Genomic DNA, 22,887 nt, shown 5'->3' with positions numbered 1-22,887 from the left:
CTTTTTCTATGATCCAAGCAAGAGAATTCCAACTAATATTCTTATTGCTCTATAAATCAAGGAATAATTTGGATCATAGATAAAGCAAGAGAATTCCAGAAAACATCTATTTCTGCTTCACTATGCTAAAGCCTTTGACTGTGTGGATCACAACAAACTGGAAAATTCTTCAAGAGATGGGAGTACCAGACCACCTTACCTGCCTCCTGAGAAATCTGTATGCAGGTCAAGAAGCAACAGTTAGAACCGGACGTGGAACAGCGGATTGGTCCATATTGGGAAAGGAGTACATCAAGACTGTATATTGTCACCTTGCTTATTTAACTTATATGCAGAGTATGTCATGTGATATGCCAGGCTGGATGAAGCACAAGCTGGAATCAAGATTGCCAGGAGAATATCAGTAACCTCAGATATGCAGATGACACCGCCCTTATGGCAGAAAGCAAAGAGGAACTAAAGAACCTCTTGATGAAAGTGAAAGAGGAGAGTGAAAAAGCTGGCTTAAAACTCAACATTCAGAAAAGTAAGATCATAGCATCTGGTCCTATCACTTCATGACAAATAGATAGGGAAACATGGAAACAGTGAGAGACTTTATTTTTTTGGACTCAAAGATCACTGCAGATGGTGACTGCAGCCATGAAATTAAAAGATGCTTACTCCTTGGAAGAAAAGCTCTGACCAACCTAGACAGCATATTAAAAAGCAGAGACATTTCTCTGCCAACAAAGGTCCATCTAGTCAAAGCAATGGTTTTTCCAGTAGTCATGTATGGATGTGAGAGTTGGACCATAACGAAAGCTGAGCACTGAAGAATTGACGGTTTTGAATTGTGGTGTTGAAGAAGACTCTTGAGAATCCCTTGGACTGCAAGGAGATCAAACAAGTCAACCCTAAAGGAAATCAGTCCTGAATATTCATTGAAAGGACTGATGCTGAGACTGAAGCTCCAATACTTTGGCCACCTGATGCAAAGAACTGACTCCTTGGAAAAGACCCTGATGCTGGGAAAGATTGAGGACAGGAAGAGAAGGGAATGACAGATGGTGAGACGGTTGGATGGCATTACTGACTTGTTGGACCTGAGTTTGAGCAAGCTCCGGGAGTTGGTGATAGATAGGGAAGCCTGTCTATGGGGCTGCAAAGAGTTGGACATGACTGACTGAACTGAACTGAACTGAAGAATATTAGTAGTAACAGTAGTATTTGCTCAATAGTAATAGTATTAGTTGCTCAATCATGTCTGACTCTTTGTGACCCCATGAACTGTAGCCATCCAGGCTCCTCTGTGCATGGGATTCTCCAGACAAGAATGCTGGGGTGGATTGCCATTCCCTTCTCCAGAGGATCTGCTTGATCCAGGGATTGAACCCGGGTCTCCTGCATTGCAAGCCGATTCTTTACTATCTGAGCTAGAGAGAAGTCCCAGAGTATTATATAACTTGATGTAAATTCTCACAATGTTATGTTTTATTCTTTTTATAGTTTTTGGATAGTTAATTTTTTCCTTTTCAAGTTTTTATCAGAATAATGCATGCCAAGTAAGATGGGAAGGCAGCCTTGCAGTGACCAGAGGCACAAAGAGGGTGTACTGGTAGGGTGGCAACCTGATGGCTTCAGGAGATTGGATATATATAGAGGAATTAAGCAAAAAAGTAAGTATATTGAGGATAACAAGCACTAGTAATTTTCACTCAGAGAAGGGAAATAGAGATATGGGAAGGAGGAAGCCTAAGATGAGCCCTTTGTTATTGGAATGGAATGGTAGATGCATCTTAGTTAATACCAGCAGTTAATAGAGCAAATCAACCTCATGCAGTGGAAACACAGCATCTCTTCAATGATATTAAATACTTACTTGGGTCTAATCACAAGGAAGCCTCAGACTAACCCAAGTTGAAGGACAAAACATGATGACATCTGGGTGCAACATGTGAGCCTGGATTGGATCCTTTGCTACAAAGGAGATAATTGAGAGCAAAGGAATATATAGAAGTTCTTTGTACTACTAAGGAGAGTTTTATATATTTTAAAAATGTTTCGGAATTTTTTTAAAAAAGCTGATATCAGTAAGTAAGTAAAAATACATATAGTAAGATTATAAAACTAAATAATAGTCTTATTTCTTCAGTACTGCTTTCCAAGAAGTACTTTTAGCTGTTTCTTGCTTATATGGCTATTTGTTGATTTATCAACTTCACATACTACTTTTGAGTCCTTAATATAAAAAGTGAGGATTTAGTTCACTTCTATCTTCTCTACCCCTTCCTGGACTGGACTTAATTAGATTATAATTTACATGCAGTAAAATTCACTCTTTTTGGATATACAGTTCTGTGAACATTGGCAGATGTAAACAGTGATGTAGCCACCACCAAAAGCAAGTGTAGAATCTCTGCACCACCCAGTAAAATTTCCTCATGCCCCCCTTTGCAGACAGTTCTATCCCCCACCTTAGTCCCTGGTAACACAGTTATTTTTATTATATTTATTTTATTTTATGAGGTTTACTTATGGTCTTAAATAGCCTTTACTTACATATTTAAAACTATAAATTTGTGTCCATCAACTCTACAATACCCTTGGATGAGTTGTCTGCCCAATATAATTTTCTCTCTTCTGTGAGTTGTCCTACTTTTGTGTTGTCATGGTTGATATCCACATTCAAGTCTTCTGTTTTGTCTACATAAATTTTATACACTGGAGGGCCAACCTGTACTCTGGGATTACATTTTATCCTCTGTTGGTTGAGTGTTCTGACCTTAAATTGCTCAAAGAATGTCCCTAAGGTCTGAATCTTGTAGATTCTTTCTTGACTGTCCACCACCTTCTCACTATTTCTCATTTTAACTCACTTCATAATTGACTTGACTCTTCCATACAGTTTTTGGTATTTTTCCCCCTGTGGTTTCTAATTCCTCATTTTAAAAATTTGTATCTAAATTTAGGGCTCATGCTCTTCTTCTTGAAGATATTTCCTCAGAGCCCATCAGCTTTCTATTCTAATTTAGATCATTTTACTTCCTGTACAGTTTTTATCCAAGAGTTGTTTTTTTTTTTTAATTTCCATGTGCATTCCATTATATCTTTTGACTCTCATTTTACTCAAGTAATTTCCTCAGAAGGGGTACTTAGATGGGAAACTTTGATTCTTGCATGCAAGAAAATGTCTTATTCTCCCTCCATACCCACTTGATGGGCTTTTCAGGTGGCACTACAGATAAAGAACCTGCCTGCCAGTGCAGGAGACTTAAGAAACACGGGTTCAATCCCTGGGTCGGGAAGATCCCCTGGAGGAGGGCAGCAAACCACTCCAGTGTTCTTGCCTGGAGAATCCTATGGACAGAGGAGCCTGGCAGGCTACGGTTCATAGGGTTGCAAAGAGTTGGACACGACTACGGTGGCTTAGCATGCACGCTTGCACCCACTTAGTTCAGCTGCCTATAGAATTCTAGGTTCAAAATAATTTCTCCTCAGAACTTTGGAGACCTTGTGCCAAATTTATGATAAAAATTCAGAAGCTTGAAGTCACTCAATTCTCATTCTTTTATAGGTGGCCTGGTATTTCTCTCATATTTTCTAGGGTTTTCTTTTTGTATTTGGGATCTGAAATGTTGTGAAGGTATGTCCAAGAGTGAGTTTTTCTAGTTCATTCTCCTCAACTTTCTATGGGCCAAGTCTGATTACTCATATGTTACTTCAGCTCTGGGATTTTTTTTTTTTTTAACATACTTTCCTCCATCTTTTTCATTTTAGCCTTTTGGAAATTTTAATGTTCCAAAATTAAACATACAGAATTGATCATCTTTTGTCAAAGAACAAGATTTCAATCCTCAAAGAAGAGAAGTAAATGATATTAAATGCCATTTAAAGCTATTAAATAAGGATGCCCAGAGAAATACATTTCTGACATTTATTAGTCAGAAAAATCCAGGTAGCTTATATCTTGCATTCACAGGACTCCTTCCAGTGTTTTCTGGTCTGTGATTATCTATTTGTATATAAGACTAAGAAAATGGGCTTAATTTTCGGGCTTGTGCTACTTACCTCTTTGTAGGTCTCCCAGGAATATGGCTGTGGTGGTTATTTTAAATATGTTTCCAGTCCATATCTATACAGTCACTCTTTGTGTACAGGGGTCAGGCAGTTTAGAATGTGGGCTGCCAAACCCAAGACTGTGCCATTTTCCACTTACCCTAGGTGTGCATCTCTTCCTGATGATATTTCCCTCACCTCCCCTGGATGTAGCCATCACCTTGACTTTTGTGATAGTCATTTTCTTATTTTCGTGTATTACCACCTATGTATTCATTCCTAAGCAAAACAGTATAGTTTTACCTGTTTTAAAAAATTTTGTGTCTTACGCTGTTAGTACTTGAAAGATAAAGCCACTCAGTAAATACTGATTAAAAGAATGAGCAGATAAGTTAAAAAAAATTGAATGAATGATTGAATGAATCCTAGTTTGATCCAGTCTCTTCCTGGTGCATGGACGCAGGATTCTCAAGATGGCACTAGGATGAATGTAGAATGCACTACAAATTTCTGGATTGACCTGTTTCCATGCTTCAGATCAGCATCATCTACCCCAGACTTCTTAATGGATCTGGAGGAAATATTGGTACATCAGTGTTCAGACATAGGCTGGAAATGGTCCAGTGGCGCCCACATCACAGGTGCTGGGATCTCCCTCCCATCGATGGCTCCCCTGGGATGTCGTCGTGCTTGGCCTTATTCCAGGGGGCTGGCTGCTCTTCAGGAGGTTCCCAAACATTACATAACTAATTGTATTTATCTATTGTTTTCTTTGCAATTCTGAATTCTGCCACAGAATTCGCATCCTGGGTAAAGTGAATGGTGTAATTTTCCATCTGCATGACATTCTTTTTTATTTTGTTAGTGATTTATTTAAAGATATGATTGCCAGGAAAGGGTTTTGTTTGCATAGTAATTCCATATTATCTTCTCTGTAAATTCCATGCAATTCTGTGTGTCTTTTCAAGGGCTGGTGCTGATTCCTTACTATTATCTTCAAAGGGTTGGTGAAACCTCCTGATTTTAGGTCACTGAGAAATACTTCTTAGGCAAATAGAAAAGCTCCCTCCCTTGCTTTAATTTTTTTTTTCGTATATGGTTTGAGCACATAAAAGTAGAAACATACAGATATGCTTTTCCTCATACTTTTTTGCAGAAATGACAGCATACTTTACACAGTAGTTCTAACACTACTTTTTAAATGCTTCTTAGAGATTATTCCATAACACTAAGTATAAAAGGGTTATTCTTTTTCATGGTTGTATAGGAATTCTTTGTATTTATATACCAGATTTTACTTTAACCTTTTGTCACTGAGAAATAGAACACAGATTCAGAAATGTACATTTTGTGTGCTGTGGTAGGCAGAGTAATGGCCTCCCCAAGACGTCCATGTCCCCAGTATCTGTGGATATTTTACATTGCATGGCAAAGGGGAATTAAAGTAGAAAATGGAGTTTAGGTTACTAATGAGCTAACCTTAAGGTATGGAAAATATCCTGGGTGACTCAATCAATAATAATCACAAGGGTCCTTAAATGTTCAAGAGGGAGGCCGAAATATCAGTCTCAGTGTCAGAATGCTGCCCTGTATGAAAGATTATACCAGCCATTTCTGGCTTTGAAGCTAGAAAGACCAAAGAATTCAGGCAGCCTCTAGGAAATAGGTAAGGCAAGAAAAGATGTTTTCTCCTAGACCCTCCAGAGAGAAACACAACCCTGCCAACACCTTGATTTTAAGCCAGTGAGACCCATTTTTGATTTGGACCTACCAAACTTTTAAGAGAATAAGTTTATATGTTAAGCCACTAAGTTTGTGGTAGTTTGTTGTAGCAGCATTAGAGAACTAATATACATGCAAGTACAGTGTAACAAATAATTACAGAGCATACATTATGTAATTGCCACCAAGATCAATAATAGAATATTTCGAACCTTTGTTAGGCTCCTGTGTGTTCCTTCCCCGTCACACTCCCTTCACTCCAGCTTCCCCCTAGGTAATCATCATTTTCTCCTTCACGATCATTATCTCCTTGCTTTCACTTATAGTTTATATTCCTGTGTATGTGTAGCTAAATATTACAATTTAGTACTGCCTGCTTTTGGAATGTACATAATTGGAATCAATTTACATGTCTCATCCACGTTGCTGCTTGTAGCTCTACTTGCATTTCATCTTCATTGTTGTAAAGTATTCCATTATGTGAATGTGTGTTCAGAGACAGAAGTATTAGGGAAGGCCGATGTCATTGGTCTTGAGGGAGGCCTCTTGGGATGCATGAAATTAAACCCCCATCTCCAACTGCAACTTCTTCTTCATTTGAAAGCTTCTATAACTGGGCACCACGAGTACAAAGAGGCACAAAAGCATAGCTCCTGCCCTCAGAAAGCATAGAACGGAGTGGGGGGAACTGACGCAGAAAATAAACTATGGTTATGTAATGCCATACAGTGAATGAATGAAAATTATTGAAAAGAATAGTTCTGTCTTGCAGTTTGCATGGAAGGTCCCAGAGAAAGTGAACCTTGAAATACTTATTAGTCAAGTGGAAAAAAAGGAGGGCCTAGGCATGACAGGCAGGGAAACACTTGTGAAAGCACAGAGAAACACTATGTAAAAATATGACGAGCATGAAATGACGAAGAATTGGAAGTTCTTAGGCTGTGAATCAGAGAGAAACTGAGACTTGGAAGGGGACAGGCGGGGGCAGGAAATGAAGCTGTAGGCTAGTATATAGTAGTTGGGAACCCATTCTTAGAGGCCGGCCCTTGACTGGCCGACTAAGAAGCTCAGACTTCATCCTCAGGGAGCAGGGAATCCCTGAAGGGCTCCAAGTGGGGAGTGACCAGCTCAGACCTGAATATGGCAAATATAACATCATTAAAACCTTTTCAGTTAATCTGATACTGAATTTTTTTCATTTAAAATTTTCAGATTTTCTTAGAAGTGGTTAAACCTGTATATTAGATATTTATAAAAACTTTCGGTGGTTTGATCTAGGTCTCAAAGCTGATCTTTCATCCATCTTGACTTTCCTGTGGAATGTGAAAATACCTAATTTAAAGATTACCCTTAAAAAAAAACTCGAAGGGAAACCACACATATTTGGTTTGAATCACCATATGAGAACTTCAAAGGAAGTAACACTTCCTGATTTAAACTGTGAAATATATTGCTAGAAAACATGGTTAATGGGTGCTTCAGAGTCAAATTCAGGAAAGCAACATGGTGGAAGTGACTCCACATGTGCCCACTTCCTTGAAAGGCCCAAGTATGGTGCAACCTCATTGTCCGTTTTCATTCTGTGCATCCCAAGAGAAACATCTGAGTTTTTAGCACAATTTGGGACTTTTGAGATTTATCCTAATTAAACTAAAGAATGGAGTTTTAGGAAAGAGAAAGTTAAATTACTCAAGTCATTAAAAATGTTTTGGGCTTTTCAGAGTATTGGTGGCTCAGTGATAAAGAATCTGCCCGCCAATGCAGGAGACATGGGTTTGAACCCTTTAGCAGGAGGATCCCCTAGAGAAGGAAATGGCAACTCACTCCAGTATTCTTGCCTGGGAAATCCCATGGACAGAGGAGCTTGGTGGGCTATAGTGCATGGGGTCGTGAAAGAGTTGGACATGACTGAGCGACTAACACTTTCACTATCATGTGAGTGATACGCTACATAGTTGTAAGTTGTCTTTCTCAAAACTCAGCAGATTGTGCCCTGATGATCAGATAAGGTGCGTTATTCCTATGAATGTGAAATTATTTTCTTAATCAGCTACTTTAAATTATATTCTCAGTTATCAAATATTTCAAACATAAAAATACAGAGAATAATATACCAGTTTCATCTTTTATACTTACCCAAATTTAAGAAAACTTGAACAAATAGAAATGCTCATGGTTTTGATCAGGAAGATCAACATTATAAATAAGTCACTTCTCCCTGTAAATGCATTGTGATCCCAGTAATAATATCAGTAAGGTGTTTTTTTTTTTTTAATTAGGTTCATTCCAAAACTCCTTTGGGAAGAAATAAATTCCTGGTTGCCTAGAAAATTCAACAGGAATAATGTGGGAGGATTAGCTACACTATATATTAAAAACTTATTTAAAACCTACAGTAAATACAATTGTATGGTTCATGAACATGAAGAGAAAGTAGGCATCAAATCAGTGCTTATTTTTATTTTCATCCTTTTCAATTGTCATCAGTAACAGCAGCATCTCATAATCCTCTAAAATCCTATCCTCCCCCGAATCCATATGTCCCAGTGTCCTATGTGAGCAAAATAAAAACCCTCATTTGCTTAAGTCACTTTGCTCTATTTATCTTTTGATGCATAACAAACTACTCAGTTTAGTGGTTTAAAGCAACTAGCAATCACTTATTTTGCTCATAGATCTGTGATTTAGGATTTAGCAAGGGCAGCACTATTAGCTCCACATGAGGACAACTAGGCAAGCTTGAAGGCAGAGGCTGATAGCATTTTTTAGCTCATCCATATCTGGCAGTTGATCCTAGTTGTGGGCAGGGCCCTTACCAGGTTCTGTTTGCTGCAAGCCCTATTGTGGCCTCTCCATGTGGCTGCTTGCTTCCTTGTGGCATGAACAATGGACTCAGTTGTTGAGAAATCTCCTGCAGTCTAATTGTCGTTTCTGTTGGTTATCTGTCTTTTTTATCAGATTAATATTAAGAATTACTTTATGCTTTGGTGTTCTACAGTTTCACCTAGATTAATTTACCTTTATTTATCCTCCTTCAAACTTGGTATGCTTCTTTAATATAAGTACCTTTCATCAGTTCTGGAAAATTCTCAGCAGTTATCTCTTCAGTGGTTTCATCTCATTATCTCAGTTTTTTCCTTCTGGAAATACTTTTATATATATTTCTTTCCCATGGAATCAAAAAATCTTTTCACTTCTCCTTTATATTTTTTTTCTTTTTGTCCCCTTGCAATGAAAGCACAGAGTTTTAACCACTGGATCATCAGGCAAGTCCCTCCTTCACATTTTTTCCTTGTATGATACATTCTGGGTTTTCTCTAAGATTTTTCTTCCAGTTGACTCTTCAGCTATTTCTACTCCATTTGTCTATTTAGTTTTTATTTCATCAATTTGGCTTTTCAGTTTTAGAAGTCCTGTTTGGTTTTAATACTTTCATTTATCTCCTTCACATGGTTTCTATTTCTTCATCTACATCTTTAAAGATTTTGGTAATGCTACATGTTCGACTTTTCTATTATCTAAAACTGTTGGAATACTAATTTACATGTTTGTGATAACCACTGATTTTCCTCATATTGAATTGATTCTTCAGATGACTTGAAACATAGGTGTTGTTAGCTCATCTATAGCATGTGCTGTGGAATGAATGAATGTGTCCCTACCCCCTCACTCCCAAATTCATATTTTGAAATATAGTACTCAATGTGATGGTAATTGGAGGGTGATACCTTGAAAATCCCATGGGTGGAGGAGCCTGGTAGGCTGCAGTCCGTGGGGTCGCTAAGGGTCGGACACGACTGAGCGACTTCACTTTCACTTTTCACTTTCACACATTGGAGAAGGAAATGGCAACCCACTCCAGTGTTCTTGCCTGGAGAATCCCAGGGACGGGGGAGCCTGGTGGGCTTCCGTCTATGGGGTCACACAGAGTCGGACACGACTGAAGTGACTTAGCAGCAGCAGCAGCAGCACCTTTGGATGTGATTAGGACATGAGGGCATACTCTTCATGAATGTGGTTAGTGCCCTTTATAAAAGAGACCCCAGAAAACTCCCTTGTCCCTTCTTCCATGTGAGTGAGAAGATAGCATCTGTGAACCAGGAAGCAAGCTCTCACCATACGGTGAATCTGCCAGTACCTTGATCTTGGACTTCCCCATCTCCAGAACTGTGAGAAATAAATGTTTGTTGTTTAACCCTCATAGTCTATGGTATTTTATTATAGCAACCCAAACAAACTTAAGACAGCATGAGTACTAGATCATGGATGGTCCTTCAGAACAATTTTTTATTTCTTCACGACCTTGCAACTTTCATTTTCTCAGCTTATAATTCTTTCACTTATGTTGCTGTTTGGTTGCCCAGTTGCGTCCAACTCTGCAACCCCATGGTACACCAGGCCTCCCTGTCCCTCTCCATCTCCCGAAGTTTGCCCAAGTCCATGTCCATTGCATTGGTGATGCCATCCAGTCATCTCATCCTCTGATGCCCTCTTCTCCTCCTGTGCTCAATCTTTCACCTATCAGTTCAGTTCAGTCGGTCAGTCATGTCTGACTCTGTGACCCCATGGACTGCAGCACTCCAGGCCTCCCTGTCCATCACCAACTCCCAGAGCTTACTCAAACTCATGTCCACCGAGTTGGTGATGCCATCCAATCATCTCATCCTCTGTCGTCCCCTTCTCCTCCCACCATCAATCTTTCCTAGCATCAGGGTCTTTTCAAATGAGTCAGTTCTTTGCATCAGGTGGCCAAAGTATTGTAATTTCAGCTTCAGTATCAGTCCTTTCATCTATAATATAGTGTAAATTTGGATCCTGTACCTATATATGGGACTTTGAGTTCTTGCAGAGGTGTATTTCTGTTATTCAGACTGCAGGGTAGAGGACAGGCTTCATCACTGCCTCCCTAGACCCATAGGTAGAATTTTTCTAGTTCCCTTTTTGGAAAGAGGCATCCTTTCCAAGGCCCTGGACTTATGCAAGGATCTAAGTTCAATTCCTCATTCCCAGATAGGAGCATAGCCATATGCCCTCTTTCTGTGAGGGTACTTAAACTGAAGCCATTACATCATAAGATTGTATATACTTTACAGATCTCTGAGTTCTTTTTTTAATTTCTGAAAGTGAAAATGAAAATCGGTCACTAAGTTTGTCTGACTCTTTGATGACCCCATGAACTGTAGCCTGCCAGGCTCCTCTGTCCATGGGATTTCCCAGGCAAGAATACTGGAGTGGGTTACCATTTCCTTTTCCAGGGGATCTTCCTAACCCAGGGATCAAACCCAGGTCTCCTGCTTGGCACATGAATTTTTTATTTCTAGCAGCTGATAAATTCCTCTTTCTTTTTTTTAGACTTGGATAAGTATTAAAGCTACACGTTTGTCATACTTTTAATAAGTTCTTTTTGTATTTAAAAATAAAAGGATGTGCTGAGTCAGCTTACTCTGCCCTGTTGTCAGAAGTTAATGTAGTTAACAGTGTTTATATATTTCTTGAGGTAAGCGTTCTTAGAGAATCTGCATTGAGTCACTCTGGCTGCTTGTTAAAAATGTGGGTTCTTGGGTTTCATCTATGTTTTATTGCATCGAAATCTGGAGACGGTACTAGAGAGCATCTGTTTTATTGTGGACTAAAAAGTAAGTGTGTAGCAAAGTTGCAGGAAATGATTTATATATAGAGAAATCAATTGTGTTTCTAGACAGAGAACAATGGGAAATTGAATTTTTTAAAAAAGCAGTATTACTTACAAAAGCATTAAGAAATATGAATTACTTAAAGATAAACTTGACAAAAGATGTGGGAAAGTATAAAACGTTGCTGAGAGAAATTAAAGACAAAATTGAATGAAGAACTGTACCTTGTTAATATAGGTAAATTAAATATCAAGATGTCATTTTTCTCCAAAATTAAATTATAGATTCAATGCAATTCAAATGAAGATCCAAGTTGCTTTTTTTTTTCTGATAGAAATTGACAGACTTATTCTCAAATTCATATGGAGATACAAAGAATTTAGAATTGTACCAAAACAACTTTGGGATAGAAGAATAAAATTGGAAGGCTACTATGACTTGATTTCAAGACAACTTTAAGCTATGATAATCAGGATAAAGACTTCCCAGGTGGCTCGGTGGTAAAGAATCCACCTGCCAATGCAGGATGCACAGTAGACGCAAGTTTGATCCCTGGGTTGGGAAGATTCTCTGAAGGAGGAAATGGCAACCCACTCCAGTATTCTTGTCTTTAAAATTCCATGGACCGACCCCGTGGGTTACAGTCCATGGGGTCACAAAGAGTTGGACATACCTAAGTGACTGAGCACACACACAGTCAAGATAATCCAGGATAATATCCCCATCTCAAAATTCTTAATCACATCTTTTGTCATGTAAGATAGTATTCACCCTTTCGTGGTATCAGGTAATGTTTATAGGTTCCAGGAATTAGGCTGTGGTTATCTTTGGGGCCATTATCTGGCCTACCACAGATCCTATGTTGGTGCCCAGTTGTTTTAGGTCTTTATACTATGTAGTCCATCTTTCCTACTGATTCTCAGTACCTGTTCTGTCATAAGTCAAATTTACATATATGTGCATTTATTCTGAGTTTTGTATTCTGTCTCCTCAGTTATTTTGCACTTTTTGCCTCAATATCAGTTCAGTTGCTCAGTCGTGTCCGACTCTCCACGACCCCATGAATCACAGCACGCCAGGCCTCCCTGTCCATCACCAACTCCCGGAGTACACCCAAACTCATGTCCACAGAGTCGGTGATGCCATCCAGCCATCCCACTCTCCGTCGTCCCCTTCTCCTCCCGCCCCCAACCTTTCCCAGCATCAGAGTCTTTTCCAGTGAGTCAACTCGTCTCATGAGGTGGCCAAAGTATTGCAGTTTCAGCTTTAGCATCAGTCCCTCCAATGAACATCCAGGATTGATCTCCTTTAGAATGGACTGGTTGGATCTCCTTGCAGTATAAGGGACTCTCAAGAGTCTTCTCCAACACCACAGTTCAAAAGCATCGATTCTTCGGCGATCAGCTTTCTTCACAGTCCAACTCTCACATCCATACATGACCACAGGAAAAACCATTGCCTTGACTAGACGGACCTTGGTCGGCAAAGTAATGTCTCTGCTTTTTAATATACTATCAAGGTTGGTCATAACTTTCCTTCCAAGGAGCAAGCGTCTTTTAATTTCATGGCTGCAATCAGCATCTGCAGTGATTTTGGAGCCCAAAAAAACAAAGTCTGACACTGTTTCCACTGTTTTTCCATCTATTTCCCATGAAGTGATGGGACCAGATGCCATGATCTTTGTTTTCTGAATGTTGAGCTTCAAGCCAACCTTTTCACTCTCCTCTTTCACTTTCATCAAGAGGCTTTTGAGTTCCTCTTCACTTTCTGCCATAAGGGTAGTGTCATCTGCATATCTGAGGTTATTGATATTTCTCCCAGCAATCTTGATTCCAGCTTGTGCTTCTTCCAGCCCAGCGTTCCTCATGATGTACTCTGCATATAAGTTAAATAAGCAAGGTGACAATATACAACCTTGACGCACTCCTTTTCCTATTTGGAACCAGTCTGTTGTTCCATGACCGGTTCTAACTGTTGCTTCCTGACCTGCATACAGGTTTCTCAAGAGGCAGGTCAGGTGGTCTGGGATTCCCATCTCTTTCAGAATGTTCCACAGTTTATTGTGATCCACACAGTCAAAGGCTTTGGCATAGTCAATGAAGCAGAAATAGATGTTTTTCTGAAACTCTCTTGCTTTCTCCATGATCCAGCGGATGTTGGCAATTTGATCTCTGGTGCCTCTGCCTTTTCTAAAACCTGCTTGAACATCTGGGAGTTCACGGTTTACATACTGCTGAAGCCTGGCTTGGAGAATTTTGAGCATGACTTTACTAGCGTGTGAGATGAGTGCAATTGTGCGGTAGTTTGAGCATTCTTTGGCATTGCCTTTCTTTGGGATTGGAATGAAGACTGACCTCTTCCAGTCCTGTGGCCACTGCTGAGTTTTCCAAATCTGCTGGCATATTGAGTGCAGCACTTTCACAGCATCATCTTTCAAGACTTGAAATAGCTCAACTGGAATTCCATCACCACCACTAGCTTTGTTCGTAGTGATGCTTTCTAAGGCCCACTTGACTTCACATTCCAAGATGTCTGGCTCTAGGTCAGTGATCACATTATCGTGACTATCTTGGTCGTGAAGATCTTTTTTGTACAGTTCTTCTGTGTATTCCTGCCACCTCTTCTTAATATCTTCTGCTTCTGTTAGGTCCATACCATTTCTGTCCTTTATCGAGCCCATCTTTGCATGAAAAGTTCCCTTGGAATCTCTAATTTTCTTGAAGAGGTCTCTTGTTTTTCCTATTCTGTTGTTTTCCTCTATTTCTTTGCATTGATCACTGAGGAAGGCTTTCTTATCTCTCCTTGCTATTCTTTGGAACTCTGCATTCAGATGCTTATATCTTTCCTTTTCTCCTTTGCTTTTCGCCTCTCTTCTTTTTACAGCTATTTGTAAGGCCTCCTCAGACAGCCATTTCGCTCTTTTGCATTTCTTTTCCATGGGGATGGTCTTGGTCCCTGTCTCCTGTACAATGTCACGAACCTCCGTCCAGAGTTCATCAGGCACTCTATCAATCAGATCTAGTCCCTTAAATCTATTTCTCACTTCCACTGCATAATCATAAGGGATTTGATTGAGGTCATATCTGAATGGTCTAGTGGTTTTCCCTACTTTCTTCAATTTAAGTCTGAACTTCGCAATAAGGAGTTCATGATCTGAGCCACAGTCAGCTCCTGGTCTTGTTTTCGCTAACTGTATACAGCTTCTCCATCTTTGGTTGCAAAGAATATAATCAATCTGATTTCGGTGTTGACCATCTGGTGATGTCCATGTGTAGAGTCTTCTCTTGTGTTGTTAGAAGAGGGTGTTTGCTATGACCAGTGCATTCTCTTGACAAAACTCTATTAGCCTTTGCCCTGCTTCATTCCGTGCTCCAAGGCCAAATTTGCCAGTTACTCCAGGTGTTTCTTGACTTCCTACTTTTGCATTCCAGTCCCCTAGAATGAAAAGGACATCTTTTTTGGGTGTTAGTTCTAAAAGGTCTTGTAGGTCTTCATAGAACCGATTAACTTCGGCTTCTTCAGCATTACTGGTTGGGGCATAGGCCTGGATTACTGTAATATTGAATGGTTTGCCTTGGAAACGAACAGAAATCATCCTGTCATTTTTAAGATTGCATCCAAGTACTGCATTTCGGACTCTTTTGTTGACCATGATGGCTACTCCATTTCTTCTAAGGGATTCCTGCCCACAGTAGTAGATATAATGGTCATCCGAGTTAAATTCACCCATTCCAGTCCATTTTAATTCACTGATTCCTAGAATGTCGACGTTCACTCTTGCCATCTCCTGTTTGACCACTTCCAATTTGCCTTGATTCATGGACCTAACATTCCAGGTTCCTATGCAATATTGCTCTTTACAGCACCGGACCTTGTTTCTATCATTGGTATCACACTCTCTTAATTACAATGTATTTATAATAGATTTTAATATATGAAAGGGCAAGTCCCCTCACTTTGTGTATCTTTAGAAATGTCTAGGTTAATATTGGCCCTTTGATTTTTACGCTTAAATTTTATAAAGAACCATCAAATTCTACCTGCTGGTATTTTGTTTAGTAGCACAGTAAAATTATAGATTTAGATCAGTTGGAGAAAACTTGACAATTTTATAACATTGAGTCTTCTTTTCAAAACATAACCTAGTTCTCAATTTATTTAGATCTTTCTTAATATCTTTCAGTAGAGTTTTACAATTTGTTCCTTGAAGGTTTTAAGTATATTTTATTATATTCCTAGGTACTTTATATTTTTGTTGCTATTTTAAACAGTATCTTAAAAGTTACTTTTTGACTGTTGCTCTCTATAGAAATGCAGTTGATTTTTGTATATTAATTTGGTAAACATCAATCTTACTCTGTCTTATTAATTTTAAAAAGTTTTTATAGATTCTTTAGGATTTTTCAGGTAAGATCATCCTAAAATGTTAGTAATGACGATTTGTTCTTTCCATTTATGCATTTCCCCCCTTTTTCTTGTCTCATTGCACAAGAATGGAGCTCCAGTATCATATTGAACATCTAGTATGTCTTAGATGGCAGGTTTTTGCAAGTCCATGGTTACATTTTCTGGTGTTTGATACAATGTAGTCTAGTGCATTCACAGATTTTTAGGGCTGGGAAAGAGGTTTTATAGCACATCTCTCTGCTTCTCACCTGTGAAACCAGGACACTGTAATCATAAATGAGAAGCTTCCCTATTTTAAAAATATTTTAATATTTTGATCTTCTGTTAAGGAATCTGTCCTTAGAGCTTCCTCGTTCCTGCAGGCTTGTCCACCTTGCTGCCTTTTGCCAAAACAAGAAAAACCCCTGCTTCGAAAATCTTGTGGAAATGTAGCATTTGTAATGTAACACTAAAATTTAAATTAACTCTTGCAAATGCAAGTCTGGGTATCACTTTACTCCTGTTCTGCCCTGGGTTAGAGAAATGGCTAGCTACAAATAAGACAGTCACCTTTGAAGTAATTAATAATTCCCAAAGAAACATTGGCTCCTGCTTTATTATAACACATCTCCTTTTTTTTTTTTTTTTAAAGGAAGGCAGTCAAGGTAACAGATTGGGAAAGCTTTAAGCCTGACAATAATGAATAGGCTTGCAGTTTATTCCACAACACATTTGCAGTTTTCTTTCTTTGCCTTTCTGAAAGTTGGATCTCTGTCAAAATACCTTTCTCTTGACCAGGGAGTACAAATCACTGCCTTCACAATAGGTTTGAAGATTAAAACTCTAAAATAATGGAGTAGGGTAATAAGGTTTGGGCTCTCTGAAATTTTTACTGATGTTCTAGAGTGTTGTCAAACTAGCATCTGATCGATACTTCCAGGGATCACATGGATTGGGGGAACCCTTTGAATAAATCAACTGTCCCAAATATTGCTAAAATTACTCTTGTTTCTTGTAATCAAAGCAGTCCTTGCCTAACGACCACTGTGTTGCCAAGCACTAGAGGGGACAGAGACAAATATATGTGTGTGTGTGTGTGTATGCTCAGTTGTGTCTGACTCCTTGGACCCCATGGACTGTAGCCCTCCAGACTCTTCTGTCCATGGAATTTCGCAGACAAGAATACTGGAGTGGGTTGCCGTTTCCTTCTCTAGGAGATCTTCCTGACCCAGGGCCGGAACCCATATCTCCTATGGCTCCTGCATTGGCAGGTGGATTCTTTACCACTGTGCCACCTGGGAAGCTCAGAGACAAATATCCTTGTTTTTAAAAGGATAGTCATGGAGAGAAGGTATTAAAGATACAGAGCCTAAATAGCAATAGAAGGCAATGAAACATAAAATATCACAAGGAGGTATAATGATAATAAATAAATTAATTAATAGCCAATAATGTCACTTGGTTGTTCAAAATTTATTTGCTAATACTGAAAATTACATTTAATGGAGCATCAAAATTATTTCAGATGTTTAAAATGTTACATGCAGAGCAAATACATAATTTTTCCTTAAATAGCTTGAAATTATAGTGGTATAAATTTAAGGAACATTTCATGCAAAGATGGGCACAATAAAGGATAGAAGTGGTATGGACCTAACAGAAGCAGAAGATATTAAGAAGAGATGTCAAGAATACACAGAAGAACTGTACAAAGAAGATCTTCACGACCCAGGTAATCACGATGGTGTGATCACTCACCTAGAGCCAGACATTCTGGAATGTGAAGTGAAATGGGCCTTAGGAAGCATCACTATGGACAAAGCTAGTGGAGGTGATGGAATACCAGTTGAGCTATTTCAAATCCTGAAAGATGACACTGTGAAAGTGCTGCACTCAATATGCCAGCAAATTTGGAAAACTCAGCAGTGGCCACAGGACTGGAAAAGGTCAGTTTTCATTCCAATCCCAAAGAAAGGCAATGCCAAAGAATGTTCAAACTACCACACAATTGCACTCATCTCACACGCTAGTAAAGTAATGCTCAAAATTCTCCAAGCCAGGCTTTAGCAATACGTGAACCGTGACGTTCTAGATGTTCAAGCTGGTTTTAGAAAAGGCAGAGGAACCAGAGATCAAATTGCCAACATCCGCTGGATCATGGAAAAAGCAAGAGAGTTCCAGAAAAACATCTATTTCTGCTTTATTGACTACGCCAAAGCCTTTGACTGTGTGGATCACAACAAACTGTGGAAAATTCTGAAAGAGATGGGAATACCAGACCACCTGACCTGCCTCTTGAGAAACCTGTGTGCAGGTCAGGAAGCAACAGTTAGAACTGGACATGGAACAACAGACTGGTTCCAATTAGGAAAAGGAGTACGTCAAGGCTGTATATTGTCACCTTGCTTATTTAACTTATATGCAGAGTACATCATGAGAAACGCTGGGCTGGAAGAAGCACAAGCTGGAATCAAGATTTCTGGAAGAAATATCAATAACCTCAGATATGCAGATGGCACCACCCTTATGGCAGAAAGTGAAGAACTAAAGAGCCTCTTGATGAAAGTGAAAGAGGAGAGTGAAAAAGTTGACTTAAAGCTCAACATTCAGAAAACTAAGGTTATGGCATCCAGTCCCATCATTTCTTGGCAAATAGATGGGGAAACAGTGGAAACAGTGGCTGACTTTATTTTTCTGGGCTCCAAAATCACTGCAGATTGTGACTGCAGCCTTGAAATTAAAAGACGCTTACTCCTTGGAAGGAAAGTTATGACCAAACTAGACAGCATATTAAAAAGCAGAGACATTACTTTGCCGACGAAGGTCCGTCTAGTCAAGGCTATGGTTTTTCCAGTGGTCGTGTATGGATGTGAGATTTGAACTATAAAGAAAGCTGAGCGCCAAATAATTGATGCTTTTAAACTGTGGTGTTGGAGAAGACTCTTGAGAGTCCCTTGGACTGCAAGGAAATCCAACCAGTCCATTCTAAAGGAGATCAGTCCTGGGTGTTCATTGGAAGGACTGATGTTGAAGCTGAAACTCCAATACTTTGGCCACCTGATGTGAAGAGCTGACTCAATGGAAAAGACCCTGATGCTGGGAAAGATTGAGGGCAGGAGGAGAAGGGGACAACAGAGGATGAGATGGTTGGATGGCATAACCAACTCAATGGACATGGGTTTGTGTGAACTCTGGGAGTTTGTGATGGACAGGGAGGCCTGGCGTGTTGAGGCTTATGGGATCGCAAAGAGTTGGACACGACTGAGCGACTGAACTGAAATTTAAGGAAAACCTATTAAATTATCAAATATTTAGAGCATTGATTTTTGAGGGAGAACATGGAGAGACAGAAATTATTCAACACTGTTAATACTGTTGATTTTTATGTGTAAATTAATGCAACCATTCTGGAAAACAATATAGCCATAACTCTCAACCTGTCAAATGTGCATCCTTTTGTTCTGGCATTCTACTTCCAATTGGGGTGAGCTGGGTAATTTAGATTAACTTCCTCAATCTCTCTCTCACATACACACAATCTCAGAGCAACTAAAAAATAAAATAACAGAAAAAAATATTTTTTTAAACTTGTTTAGAAAGCAAAAGAGAGCTGCTGAAGGATTTGTAGGCTAAGATCCATGAGAAGAAAGAAACCAAAACAATCAGATCTGGGGGGCCTCTTTATCCTTAGTGACACTGACTTTTGGGCAGATACAGCAAAGACTGAAAAATTAAATGGAGTAAGGAAAGAAAACATAGGAGTTCATGGGATGCCCAAGGAGAAACGGCCCTGGAAATCCCCCATGCATAAAGGTGGGAATCAGTAAAGGGGGGACTAGAAATAAGTCCTTTTTTTTTTTTTTACACATATTCTTTTTCATATTCTTTTCTTTTTTTTTGTAATTAATTTATTTTTTATTGGAGGCAAATTATTTTACAATATTATATTTGTTGATTTTGCCATACATTGATATGAATTTGCCCCGGGTTTACCTAAGTTCCCCCTCCTGAACCCCCCTCCCACCTCCCTCCTCCCTTTATCCTCCCTCTGGGTCATCCCCGCATGCCAGCCCCGAGCATCCTATAACATGCATTGACCCTGAACTAGTGATTCGTTTCACATATGACAACATACGTGTTTCAATGCCATTCTCCCAAATCATCCCACCCTCACCCTCTCCCATAGAGTCCCAAAGACTGTTCTATACATCTGTGTCTCTTTATAAGAACTAGAGCTCAACTTTAGATCATTTTTCAGGTACAAATTTTGTTAAGATGCTTCTCCACCAAGGTTCCAAGAGATAATTAACCCCTAATGTTCTAAGGTATATTTTATATATGAGAAATTAAACTTCTCTTCTGTATGTAGAATGGTACTCACCACATACCCTGCTTGGTAGAATTGAGAAAATTGTTACTTCAGTGATCTGGTGCAGGGCTTAATTCTGTCACAGTATCTTGCTGCCAGTGGTTAGATTGGGTTATCTGGGATCACTAATATCCCTTAGTTACCACCCAGTTCCTGGAGGAAGATAACATCTTCTTAGGGTTTCAATTATATCTACAGTTTCTTATGTACACTGATCAGCCCTTCATCAAAAGTAACCAAGTGTATAGGGAGGTAACACAATCTGATGTAATATTAAGATATACAATGGGAACAAACCCATGGAGAGCCAAGTAATAGAGTTTTTCAGACACAGATTTTTTTTACATGTTCTCACTGAAAACATTGAGCAGAAGCCTGGGAACTACAAAAAATCCATTTGGAAGTCTTGCACTAAAAAGCTATGATGACAAATTAAGAACTCAGTAGATGAATTTAATAGCCTGTTACAGCCAGGGGCAGATTTTGTAAACTGGAAATTAGATAAAGAAAATAACCAGTAGACTAAACATGTAAGGACAAAATTCAGAAAAGAGCATAAGAACTGAGGGGAATGAGGCAAAAAGCTTGTGTGTGTGTGTGTAAAGAAATGGGAAAATTGAGCATAAGCAATATTTCAAGAGAAAATGACTTTAATATTTTCCAAATTGTTGAAAGATATTCATACATAGATTCAAGAAATGCAGTAAATCTCACAAAGGATAAATCCTAACCACGAGAATGTTACAGTAAAACTGCAGAAAGACAAAGAAAATCTTAGCGGTCAGAGAAAAAGACATATTATCTCAAATGAGCAATAAGACAATCAACTGAGTTCTCAACAGAAATGGTAGAAGACAAGAAAGAATAGGATGATGCCTTCAAAGTGCTTAAAGAAAATATGGGAAACTGGTCATAAATGTATTCAATGACATTAATTACACTGTATGTTTTAATGAGAAGTTGAAAACCACTTAAATATCCGCAGAAGGGACTGGTTAAAAGTATTTAGTACATCTTTAGGTGATAATATGTAAAAATGTTCCAGATGTATTCAGTCAGTTCAGTACAGTCGGTCAATCATGTCTGACATTTGCCACCCCGTGGACTGCAGCACGCCAGGCCTACCTATCCATCACAAACTCCCAGAGTTTACTCAAACTCATGTCCATTGATTCAGTGATGCCATCCAACCATCTCATCCTCTGTCATCCCCTTCTCATTCCTCCTTCAATCTTTCCCAGCATCAAGGTCTTTTCAAATGAGTCAGTTCTCGCATCAGGAAGCCAAAGTGTTGGAGATTCAGCATCAGCGTCAGTCCTTCCAATGAATATTCAGGACTCATTTCCTTGAGGATGGACTGGTTTGATCTGCTTGCAGTCCAAGGGGCTGTCAAGAGTCTTCTTAAACACCACAGTTCAAAACCATCAATTCTTTGGCGCTCAGCTTTCTTTATAGTCCAACTCTCACATCCATACATGACCACTGGAAAAACCATAGCTTTGACTAGACGAACCTTTGTTGTCAAAGTAATGTCTCTGTTTTTTAATATCCTGTCTAGTTCGGTCATAACTTTCCTTCCAAGGAGCAAGTGTCTTTTAATTTCATGGCTGCAGTCACCATCTGCAGTGATTTTGGAGCCCAAGAAAATAAAGTCTGACACTGTTTCCATTGTTTCCCATCTATTTGCCATGAAGTGATGGGACCAGATGCCATGATCTTAATGTTCTGAATGTTGAGTTTTAAGCCAACTTTTTCACTCTCCTTTTTCACTTTCATCAAGAGGCTCTTCAGTTCCTCTTGACTTTCTGCCATAAGGGTGGTGTCACCTGTGTATCTGAGGTTATTGATATTTTTTCCAGCAATCTTGATTCCAACTTGAGGTTCCTCCAGCCCAGCGTGTCTCATGATGTACTCTGCATATAAGATAAATAAGCAGGGTGACAATATGCAGCCTTGATGTACTCCTTTTCCTAATTGGAACCAGTCTGTTGTTCCATGTCCAGTTCTAACTGTTGCTTCCTGACCTGAATACAGATTTCCCAAGAGGCAGGTCAGGTGGTCTGGTATTCCCATCTCTTTCAGAATTTTCCACAGTTTGTTGTGATCCACACAGTCAAAGGCTTTGGTATAGTCAATAAAGCAGAAATAGATGTTTTTCTGGAACTCTCTTGCTTTCTTGATGATCTAACCAATGTTGGCAATTTGATCTCTGGTTCTTCTGCCTTTACTAAATCCAGCTTGAACATCTGGAAGTTCACGGTTTACGTACTGTTGAAGCCTGGCTTGGAGAATTTTAAGCATTACTTAACTAGTGTGTGAGATGAGTGCAATTGTGTGGTAGTTTGAGCATTCTTTGGCATCGCCTTTCTTTGGGATTGGAATGAAGACCGACCTTTTCTAGTCTTGTGGCCACTGCTGAGTTTTCCAAATTTGCTGGCATATTGAGTGCAGCACTTTCACAGCATCATCTTTTAGGATTTGAAATAGCTGAACTGGAATTCTATCACCTCCACTAGCTTTGTCCATAGTGATGCTTCCTAAGGCCCACTTGACTTCACATTCCAGGATGTCTGGTTCTAGGTGAGTGATCATATCATCATGTTTATCTGGGTCATGAACATCTTTTTTGTATAGTTCTTCTGTGTTTTCTTGCCACCTCTTCTTAATGTCTTTTGCTTCTGTTAGGTCCATATCATTTCTGTCCTTCATTTTGCCCATATTTCCATAAAATATTCCCTT

General features: G+C 39.2%; 1 protein-coding gene across 1 annotated transcript in view; it reads left to right on the top strand.

The window, feature by feature from the left end:
• HYDIN (HYDIN axonemal central pair apparatus protein) overlaps window positions 1–22,887 on the top strand; it is a 415,120-nt gene that overhangs the window by 171,310 nt on the left and 220,923 nt on the right. The window lies entirely within an intron of this gene.

Source organism: Moschus berezovskii, chromosome 22, assembly GCF_049115385.1.
Source record: "Moschus berezovskii isolate FMDL1 chromosome 22, NW_MosBer_1.0, whole genome shotgun sequence".
Lineage (NCBI taxonomy): Eukaryota > Metazoa > Chordata > Mammalia > Artiodactyla > Moschidae > Moschus > Moschus berezovskii.
This window is presented reverse-complemented; position numbering and strand designations above follow the sequence as displayed.